The following is a 10605-nucleotide window of genomic DNA, read 5'->3' as shown; positions in this document are numbered from 1 at the left end:
GAGGGAGAGAGAGAGAGAGACGGGATGGGGGTTGGGGGCGGCAGCAGTGGAGCTGAAGATGCGCTAGACGGCGCCTTCAGAATAAAATTCAATACTTGTGTGCTGTGCAGTAAATGAGGAGACGAGCGCTCTAAACGGAGCCTAAACCTGGAGAGGGGCCCTTCTTGCACGACTTGTTTAACTCAGTGGGTCTTCAAATATTCACTGAAGACATTCAAACATATAAAGGATCACATACAGCAAATGTTTTCTGCTGTTTTTTGGGCTAAAACCACGATCTAAAGCAAATGTAAAGTGAATAAAACAGGACAAAAACATTCATCTATGCTCTATAGCCTTCTGGTGATAAAACTCTTAAAGTGAACTGTCATCTGCTTATACCCACGTTTAAACAAACTTAAATTAAAATAAGCATACTCTTATTTTTCTTTAATTCTACGGAGATCAGCATCAAAGCCTTGACCTCTGGGTTAATCTATTGATCCGTTTAAAAGAATAATCTAATTTCCATGTACATTTTGCAAGCTTCAATTTCCGTTTCTGCCCCCGACTCTTTTTTTAAAAAAAAAAAAAAAAATTAAATAATTACTGTGTTGTGGTTGTGCTTGTTGTGGAATGTGTAACCGGCCGTGTCAGTGCTAGACACAGCACCTTTCTGAAGAGGATCTTATTGCTGGCGTTCAAAGGAGAAAAGGGTCGAAAAAGAGGGAAAGGGGGAGATCGTTTCCAATCTTGCGCGGTGGGAGGGGAGATCCGTGCAGCCAAGAAGGCACGAAAGGAGGAAAGAAGAAAAGTGGGAAATCTGTGCAGCCCACCGGAGTCTCATTCAGCACCACTCGCTTCTGGACAGCGTCTGAGCAGCAGCGGCGGCGACGGCATGAGCAGCTGAGGAGTTGATCGAGAAACAGGAGATTTGTTTAAAAACCTTGAGTCTGGACTAGGAGTAACAACACATCTGCATACAACCAACAAGTCTATCTATTTCAAACCGGCTTTTTTTTTTACTTCCAACATCTGTATTCGTCTTTTTTCCTCTTTTCTTTAATTCCATTCGTGCGGTGGGTTTGGCGACAAACAGGAGGCTTACTGGAGCTGGCGGCGCCAAACAAAGACGCAGAGAGAGAGAGAAAAAAAAGAAGAAATAACAAGAACTTGATGACATCAGAAGTTCATTTTCAACACTTTAGGATCACTTGTTTCAGGAGGATTTTAAGGTAAGCGTGTTTTTCTGTGTTTCAGATAAAGAACATCGAGGTTTAGGAGCGGAATGATAGTCGTGTATCACATTTACGCAGCTGTGTTGTGGCTCCTGTCTGAGATTGTGCTGTGCAAATATGTTACTCTGATATCATAGGAATGCTGGTGTGCTTAAAGGGGTTTATATTTACATTTTTTTTGTACTCACAGCATTCTGACGTGACTTTTACAACCCTCTTTATGAGTATCTGTGCGTATGCGTTCTTTGGGGCTGCTGTCCCCATTTGTGCTCAACAGATGAATCACCTTTCACTGACAGGATTTTGGAGGTTGACGTTTCTCGAAGTGTGTGTGTGTGTGTGTGGGGGGGGGGGGGGGGGGGGGGGGGGGGGGGGGGGGGCTTGACAATGAACCCTTTCATCAGCTGCGAGAGACCCCCACTCTCTCTGCTTTCCGCTCCACTTGGCTCGTCATAGTCCCCCCCCCCCCCCACACACACACACACACATGCAAGCCAAACCGAGCAGTATGAGCCTTTAGTCGCCGCAGACATGAAAGCGGTCGCTCATTTTTTAAACTAATGCACTTCAGTAAAGACAGGGAGCATGAAGGTGGAAATCCTAAAGACGCGCCGAAATGCGCGCGCGCGCTCCTGCCGGCTGGTTTGTATGAATCCATCATCACACTGAATCATTTCCCAGAGACGCCCCGGTTGGTAAGATGGTCTGGTGACGCCTCTCTTCGTTGTACATCACTGTCAGGGAAGGCGTTAATTGCTGCTCATATTCCTGCAGCTCGTAGGCTGCTGAACACATGATGGTTATTTAAATGTGTTTAAACATTCATGTGTTTTTTTTATCACGTGACGATCTTTGCAATGGATTTGAGAGGAATGTGCATTAGAAAGATTTGTAGGAAGAATCGGTGTACAGACATCCTGGAGTGATAGGAGGCTTCTTATTTTGAGATGTCTGTGCACTTCAAGACACGGGATTGGTTCTGTTCCTTCTTCTCTTATTTTTTTAATTGTCTCTTTTTTGTTTTCTTTCTATATCCCTCTGGATTTCTACTTCAAACGCATCACTGGATTTCAATTAGTAGAGATGAATGAAGTGAGGTGAAACTCTTTAATTTCAGAACTTCATTTGACACCAAATAAACACACAAGGGTGCAACTCGAGTATGACGACAACCCACAGTATACAGAGATTATATTGTTGGTCCTTAAAAAGCCATTACAAGAAGTGCCACTTAAAAACTATTTGCACCGTTTCATTTTGTCTTTGCGAAAAACAGACGTGGGTGCATTTTCAAGCCCTAAAACAAGAGGTTCGTCACCTATTTTGTGTGTCATAAGTATTTATTTTCACAGTGAAAAGACAGGAGCACTGAATCTTTGCAGTCCTCCTGGACCCTTTGAGCTATCATGCTGTCTGCAGAGTCCATCTCCATCAGCAGTCATCCTACATGTGCACTAGTAATTAACTAGGAGGATGAACACATCTTGAAGGCAGTCTATTACTTGCAGATAAAGTCAGGTGGATTGTACAGGATGTTATCATATTAGAAGTAATGAAAATGTTCTATTCAGGAGCTTTTAAGACATCCTGAAAAAAACCATGTTTTTCATCTGAGCATTTTTGTAGTTAATAATCCTGATGTTCCGCCTTTATCCATGCTCAGCTTCATGCTGCCTGCAGTTACCACTTTTACTACACTTATTTTATAAAGACTGTAAAGGTGTTCTGCAGCTGTATCTCATCTTATTTTGCATTTAAGGAAGAACATTTCCCTATATGTAAAATTTGCAGTTATGATCTTTTTCTCCACGAGGCCCCCCATGCAGAGCTCAGCACAACCCCCAACATGATCGACCACTTAAATGTCTGTTTGGTCTCCCTTATTGAGGTCCAGTTCAGGTCTTAGGTCATTTAAGGCTCTGCCTATCAGAGGAGGTAATTGTAGGAGACCTGGGACAAACCGCTTCCCCAGAGGCCTCTATCAGGGCGAGACACAATTACTACAGACATTATTGTTGACAGACTCCCTAAAAGGATTTGAAACACGCAAAAAAAAACCTACTTAAAGGGGATACCTGAACAGTATTCTGTAACTTTATAATGGGACAGGACTTTATTCAGTACTTTTCTTCATTAACAACTTCGTCCCAGAAACACAAAAAAAGGTCTCATTAAGATGCAAAGCTTGGAAAAGCTCCAACAAACAGAGTGACTGTCAGCACAAAGCTTGTTACTCGTAACCTTTCCATCCAAATGAGTATCCTTGTACTTTAATCTGTTCCACACCTAATAATGTTCCTCTTGTAGCCAGAAAATCACCCAGGATATGTTTACTGTCATTTCCTCCCTCTTTGGTAATACATTTTCCATGCTGCGTTGAGTTAGTGTGACATTATAGGAACAGGCCCAGATAAATTATTTTCCTCTGTCGGCTCCTTTTTTCCTTTCAGACCAGAGCATACGTCAGCGCACAAATTCACAGGAATCAAGACAGACAGACGGAAAGGCGGAGAATCATTCTTTTGCCTGTGTTGAGGGAGTTTTAGATATGCATTCCTCTGTTGTTCCTTATCACTGCCTCTTAATCGCAAACTGCCCACACTCTGGATCGTCTCCTCCTGGCCGTCCATCTGTTTTGTTTTTTTTTGTTTTTTTTGGGTGCTGTCTGTGTCTGTGCTGACCACAGTCTGATGATCTCCATAACCACCGCTGATCCATTCCTCACACTCTCAACACAATCCTATTTTCCAAACTGCTGATTCTTCTTCTTCTCTCTGATCCTTTAACAAGCTTTCCTTTTTATAGGGCTTTGTCATTTCTGCCACATGTGTCTTTTGCTAAAATAGCTTTATTTCAGACTCTGGCCTGCAGAAATTCATACATTTTTTGGTGCAAAAAGTTTTAAAAAGTTGAAAAGCTCTTGTGTCTGAATCCCCAACGCTGCAGGTAAACTCTCTTCCCACAGAGTCAGAGAGTGTTTCTGGGACCCGCCTCCAGGTTGAACGTTCTCATTAGACGCCTGTTGACACTAATCAGAGGTGACATCCACGAGCACTCAGGTTAATTTACAAGATTTACAACACAAACAATGGAGCAAATAATCTTTCCATCCCACCCAGGTATTCCTCATCCTAATAGAGAGAAATGTGACAGGGTGTCAGATTAATCTTCGTTTTATAAAGGTTATAATGCTGCATGCTGTCCTCAGCAGAACTGCATCTCAGACTTTAAAAAGTTCTCCCACTTGACAGGTAGAGTTTATTCTAATGATTCAGGAGCAGAGTAGACCCCTTTTACTTTGACACGTGGTGTAACTCAGGCAGTGTGATGTTTTGGCGGAGCATCAGTGAGATAAAGTACGAGTACTAACAGTTAAGAGTTCAGTGTATAAATAACTTTTAGCTTGTTGATGCATGGCTGCAACCTTAGCTACTTCCTCTTTGTGTTGTTTTAGTTTAAGAGATTTGATTCAAAATCCACGACGATTATTAAAATAATTACAAACTATATTACTCACTAGTAGCTGTGAAGCTACAGAAATCTTAAAATCGTGCTTCTTCCACTGGACAGGGGATAATTGTGTTGCTACTATTGCTGTCATTGATTGCAAATGACATCACCTGTTCAATACTTCCCTTTACATTAATGTCTTCCTCTCTATTTCCTGGTTCACTTCCTCAGTTCGATGGCTTTACTCCGAACAGTCAGAAATAGTTAAAGTTCAAGATGAAGAGCGTTTCTAAAAATGTATGGGGAGCTGGTTTAGCTCATCTGGTAGAGCAGGCGTCTCATGTGCAGAGGCTACAGTCTTCAATACACTGGTTGCTGGTTCGATTCCCAGTCTGTGACCATTTGCTGCACATCATCCCCCAAACTCTTTTCCACACCTTAGCCGTCTCTCTTTAACTGCCCAATTGAAATGACAAAAAAATCTCAAATAAGCAGACAGAAAGACAATCTAAGACAATGAAAGAAGCTTTCAAATACTAGTTATTTAAATTGACATGCCCAAGAAGGAGAGTGAAGAGGTATAAACTTATTAAATCCCCCCCTTCTCCATTAATCATTCTGTCAGTTTGTTATTTTTTATACAAAAAGAGTAAAGTCAAACGCTCACCTGTTGAGTGTTTGACTTGAGATTGGGATTTTCATTATAAAGAAATAAAGAATCAAAGCAAATTCCAAATGAAAACTTCACTTGAACAGGTCGCCAGCGGCCCAGTGGTTAGTTTGTGCGTCTCATGTACAGAGGCTGCGGTCCTCGAGGCGGGCGGCCCAGGGTTCGGGTCAGGCCTGTGGCTCCTTTCCCGCATTTCTTTGCCCCACTCTCTGTCCTTGATTTCTGTCTCTATCCACTGTCCTGTCACTACAATAAAGGCATAAAAAGTTGAGAAAGATATACTTCACAGGAAGTTTGTGTGCAGTTCAGCAATTTAAAACAAACTAAGTCAGTTTGACAGGACGTGTCTTCCCTTTCATATGATGCTCAAATACATGCACACAATAGAAGTCACAGTGATGACTGAGGTTAGGGTATACAAGATATAACTGTTAAGAATGATCAAAGGTAGAGTTTAAATGTTCACTTTCTTAGGTGATTGTTTTGTTCTGCACACTATAACAGACTCTAGATTTATCTACGAGAATTCAAAGGAAAAGAGCTGTGGGGTCCTGTGTCACAGTCAGACATTTTGGCTTCCCAACAATCAGCTTTGATCTTTTCTCTCTGTGGACTTACTTAGTGGCTCTATATATGGAGTCGTTATAACTTCAGCCAGGGCTTTTTTTTTTTCATTTCAGTGTACACAGGATGTTTTTGTAGATTAGCATTCGGTCAGCTGTTGAAAACACTTCTCGGCTTGTTCTGTTTAAGCTTAAAGATATTAAAGCTACCAACTTTAGCTGTTTTTCTTTGGTTTTCTGTTAGCCACACACCTGTACTCAGTGGTTAATGTGACATCTTTTTCCAGGCACACATTTATGACCCACTGAAAACAGCTTTCTGACCAACGTTTGGGTCACCAGTTGAGAACTATTGGCCTAAACTATAGAGTTTTTTAACTCTATATAAAAGGTGTTTTTATTAAGGACAATTCAAGTTTCCTGCCATCTTAGTTTAAAGTCATTTATATAAAGAAATACTTCAGTTATACATCATTTGCCTTTTTGCGTTTCCAAAACTGCCTGCAAGTGTTTGTGTTTCACAAAGGGGCCCTCTTTTCCATTGATATTCACAATGTGTAAGTCGAGGCATTTTCCCACATTCTTTGTCAATGTTAAGATCTGCCCACTGCTCATGAATATGTAGGAGCATACCTTCAGACTATAGAGATCTGGCTTATAAACTCCAAACCAAGTGCCTTGCAACTATATCTGTGAATCGGATTTTAAAGCTTCTAAAAAGCTGCCTCTGTTATTGCTTGAGAGGAAACTTTTGATTGTGATGATTGTAGAAGGGGATGGCTGTGAAAAAGTGAACATATCAGCTGGTGAAGTTCAGATTGATTGGGATGGATTAAGAAGAGAAGTGTTAGCCAGGAAATGAGTGTAGAAATGAGTGGGCAAATTATCCCCTCTCCTCCCATGATGCATGACTTCAGGGCCGGTTTCTTTGAGCGGCGACAGACCACTCCAGATTAGTTCTTGTTCTGCACACCAGAGCTTGGCAGAAATCTCCTGCCAGCAGCAGCGGGAAAGCACAGCCGAGTTCCTAAATCCTGCAGTCAACAGCCACCCGGCTCCGTCTGCACCACTCCTGGACTTGATTACGATTTGTGTGCCACAGTGGCTGGCTCCAAAAAGAGGGCCACATGGAAATATTCAATTATACGTGCAGTTGGACTGGATGGTTTACTGCAGGGATTAAGAATCTTTTACCCTAAAAAATGTATAAAAAAATGTGTTAAGGAAGTGACAGGTGGTTAAAGAGACAACCAAATCCCCGAAAACACTGTCAACAAGATTCCTCCTGTGTTCCTCTCAACAGTGAACACTTATAGATCCAACATTCAGATCCAATTTTCTCATTAGCCTGCCAGCGCCTTTGAGATAGATGGATGCTTCAGCCTTCATCCTATAACCAAAGACCAATATAGGTACCTAAGACAATAGACATGATTAATTGCAATCCCATGCTTCTCTTGTTCTGCCTAAGTCCACAATCGAACACCAACGGAGCATTACAGGAAGCTTAGGACAAATATGAGGAAGTACAATATCACTGTTTCTCAGCAAAGTACATTAGCATCAGCGACTGTACCTCAGGTTACTGTTGATTGGCTGTCACAAATGAGCTCAAGTGCAGCACGACACAGAAATCAATTAAGAAATCAAGAATTAAAAAGATGCAGGATAATGCCTCCTGCTGTCTTTGCCAATATTGAGCAAAGAAATAATATTGCCAGCCTCGAATACATCCCCCGAGTTTTTTGTAACAACATTAAATTGTTAAGGGATACTGCCATTAGAGGCTTAAGTTGTCTCACTTGGTTGTGTTTTGCTTGATAATGGGCCTGTAGGGCTACTCTGTGCACCGCAGGTCCACTTAATGCTGTGCTGATCTGTTCGAGCCCATTACTCAGAGAATCCTTGTCATTGCCCTTGCCCTTCTTCAGTACCACACTTCAGCTCTCCCGTAATGGGATGTCTGTATTTACAGCAAGCCCTGATTACTAATGCAGGGGCGGCCGTATGGAATACTGTGTCTACCACTCCCAGCTTTCATGTCTGACACCTGTAAGTAGGGTATTAAAGGCAGTTACTCATATTGCAAATGTGCAGGCATGCGGAGGCAGATTTGGTTGGGCTCCCTGACTAGCATCCACTATCTCTGAGAAACAGAAACATGTACATGAAAGAGCGAGTAAATAAACTACATATAAATATACAAAACATTACCTGTAGTAGGAATATCTAAGCTAGGCAGTGATAATGGAGTGACAGGTTGCAGAAGCAAAGCAAATCCTGCATAATTATTGTATGCCAAAATGCTGGTCTTATTTTGCCCATTTTCTTTTCTTCAGTACGGAATCATGCAGTTATTTTTCTTTTAACTCTCACATACTGTAAGAAGTCGCCTTGTGATACGCTAGTTGGGTTTTTGACTCATTGAAGCCTCAAGTCAGTATTTTTGCAATCTCCATTTAAGTTTTTTTTAAACCAGAAGGGTCCTCAATTGATATTACTAAGCATCTATTAAGGTGGACGTTTTACTGTTAAACATTCTGTGTCGAAGGAGACTAGAAACCAGTAATTTAGTGGTTAGGCTCCTAAACTCACAAGGAAAATATTCACAGAGATAAAAAATAATCAACATGTAGTCATTAAAGGGTCATTTTCTAATCTGCTTCTATACAAGGGACTCGTTTTTTGCAACCAAAAGGGTCTCGACCTGATGGCTATGAGAAAAAAAAAGCAGGTTTTAAGCCAACTTAGTTAAATGGGCAGTAAAACCAAAAATATGACCAACATGATATGATATAAGCTTGGGGATCCAGACAAGAAACAGCTACCCAGGCTCAGGTCAGAAAGCCCGAGCCACTTAGCTGGATGTCATCATTATCACATGTAACTGATATCGGGCTCCTAATTTCACCTTCGGTAGCTAAGACAGTAAATTATTGCATTCCTGAAATGTTGAACCTTTTTTATATTATAAATAATGTGAGTTGCCTAAACATAAAACCATAGCAATGCTTTAGTTTGCAAAAGCAGATACTATCAGAAAATCACATAAAATATGTTGACAGCAAATGTTTGCAAACACATTCTGGCCCGGTCTGAATATATTGGGAAAATAAAATATATCCATCCAAATGTTTGTATGTTTATGAGAAATAATCTCTGTAGCATGTTTCTCGCACAAAATTGTTATAACAATTCATCATCAATTCTAAGTGAAGGCGTTCAAATCTACATCAAATGTTACTTGAAACATTGAGGCAAAGAATTGTGTACATGATTTTCTTAATCCTCCAGTGTTTGTAATGTTTGCAATGTATGTAACTGAAAGTTTGCTTTGTGAGAACGGACCGGGGGTATTTCCTGCAAATTTGCCATGTGGACAGAGACAGACGTCTGTTTCATGATGTCAGATACCTCAGACTCCCCGCCTGACTTACACACTGTGTTCCATCTTTGTTTACAGCCTGGCTGTGATAGGATTTCTGTAGACTTTACTTAGTCAATACAAACACTGTTATAGACCCCAGCTGCTTCATAACTTGGCGGGATAATGCACGCACGCAGGCGCAAACACAGCAGGACGTCTGGAATGCCTCTGGGTGTTCTTCTTCTCTGGTTGTGTTATCCATGTAGAGGAATATCAGTACATGGTAGTGAGTGCACTTCACATATCAAGATGTTCCACTAGATTTAGCTCTAGTTGGGCCACCAACATACTGTAGGCTGTAAGGATTAGAATATAGAGCCTCACTGTTCAAAATGTCACATGGAAGACGCCTACTTGAACAAATCCAGCTGCAGTGTTCTTATACAGGACAAACATGTTATATATGATTATGTGAAGGGACGAAGTGCGAAAGAGTTTCACTGACTATCAGTCTTTGACTCCCTATCAATCCTACTTAGTTAGAAGTGGAGCAAAGCTCAGCTTTATTGTCCTTATACAAAACAGAATTGTAAAATGAAATGTAATTTCAGCCTCCTCGACACTACTCAAAAAAATGATCAAAAAGTGAGATTAAATCATCCTAACAGGGCAAACATACATCTTCGTATTACCTTCACATCGTCACACTATTCCGTTTTTAGCAATAACAGTAAAAGAGTGACTGAGTTTGAATTATTTACCTTTTTCAAGGCACTCATGTCTTTGATTCTGCAACATGTTAGTGTTATGACTACAGCTGCCCTGTGTTTCTCCTTAGACTTAAAGAAGAGGGCGGCACAGCAACGCACATGCCAGTACCAATTAGTGTCTTAAAACCATCACCTATTGTCTAACGATGTTTATGCCTCTGGGAGTGATGGCCCTTTTGCAATATTTGCATAATTTGCACAAGTTCAAAAGTCAGTCGAGGGACAAATTTCATTGACGCACTGTCGGTAAAGCCAATCAGCGTTTAGATTTCCTGACTTGAAATGACCTGAATAATCCTCATCGTGCTGTTATTTGGCAATGCTTTGATCCGATAATTGCAGCTAAATCATGAAGAGTGCAGCCTCTTTGAGAAATGTATTTCTCAGAGACAGCACTTCAGCTGAAACAAAACATTGGAATTTCGTTTCCATTAGATAAATCTACTCTGGGAAGTGCGATGAATAAAGTAATGACGTGTTTACCATGCCACTAAATTTCGAGGGGTGATTTTTGAGGCTTTTAAGCTGAAGGCACTTGGTTCAAACTCCCTCAAGTAACGTGGTGCAA

At 41.1% G+C, this 10605-nt stretch overlaps 1 protein-coding gene across 1 annotated transcript in view; it reads left to right on the top strand.

The window, feature by feature from the left end:
• Nucleotides 1-778: 778 nt before the first annotated feature.
• Nucleotides 779-10605, top strand: part of LOC132989745 (metabotropic glutamate receptor 4-like) — a 177313-nt gene continuing 167486 nt past the window's right edge. The window contains exon 1 of the mRNA XM_061057563.1: nucleotides 779-1214. The gene's annotated coding sequence lies outside the window, so the exon portion shown is untranslated. The remainder of the gene's footprint in view (nucleotides 1215-10605) is intronic.

Source organism: Labrus mixtus, chromosome 15 (genome assembly GCF_963584025.1).
Source record: "Labrus mixtus chromosome 15, fLabMix1.1, whole genome shotgun sequence".
NCBI lineage: Eukaryota > Metazoa > Chordata > Actinopteri > Labriformes > Labridae > Labrus > Labrus mixtus.
The sequence above is the reverse complement of the archived record's forward strand: the minus strand, read 5'-3'. Positions and strand labels throughout refer to the sequence as shown.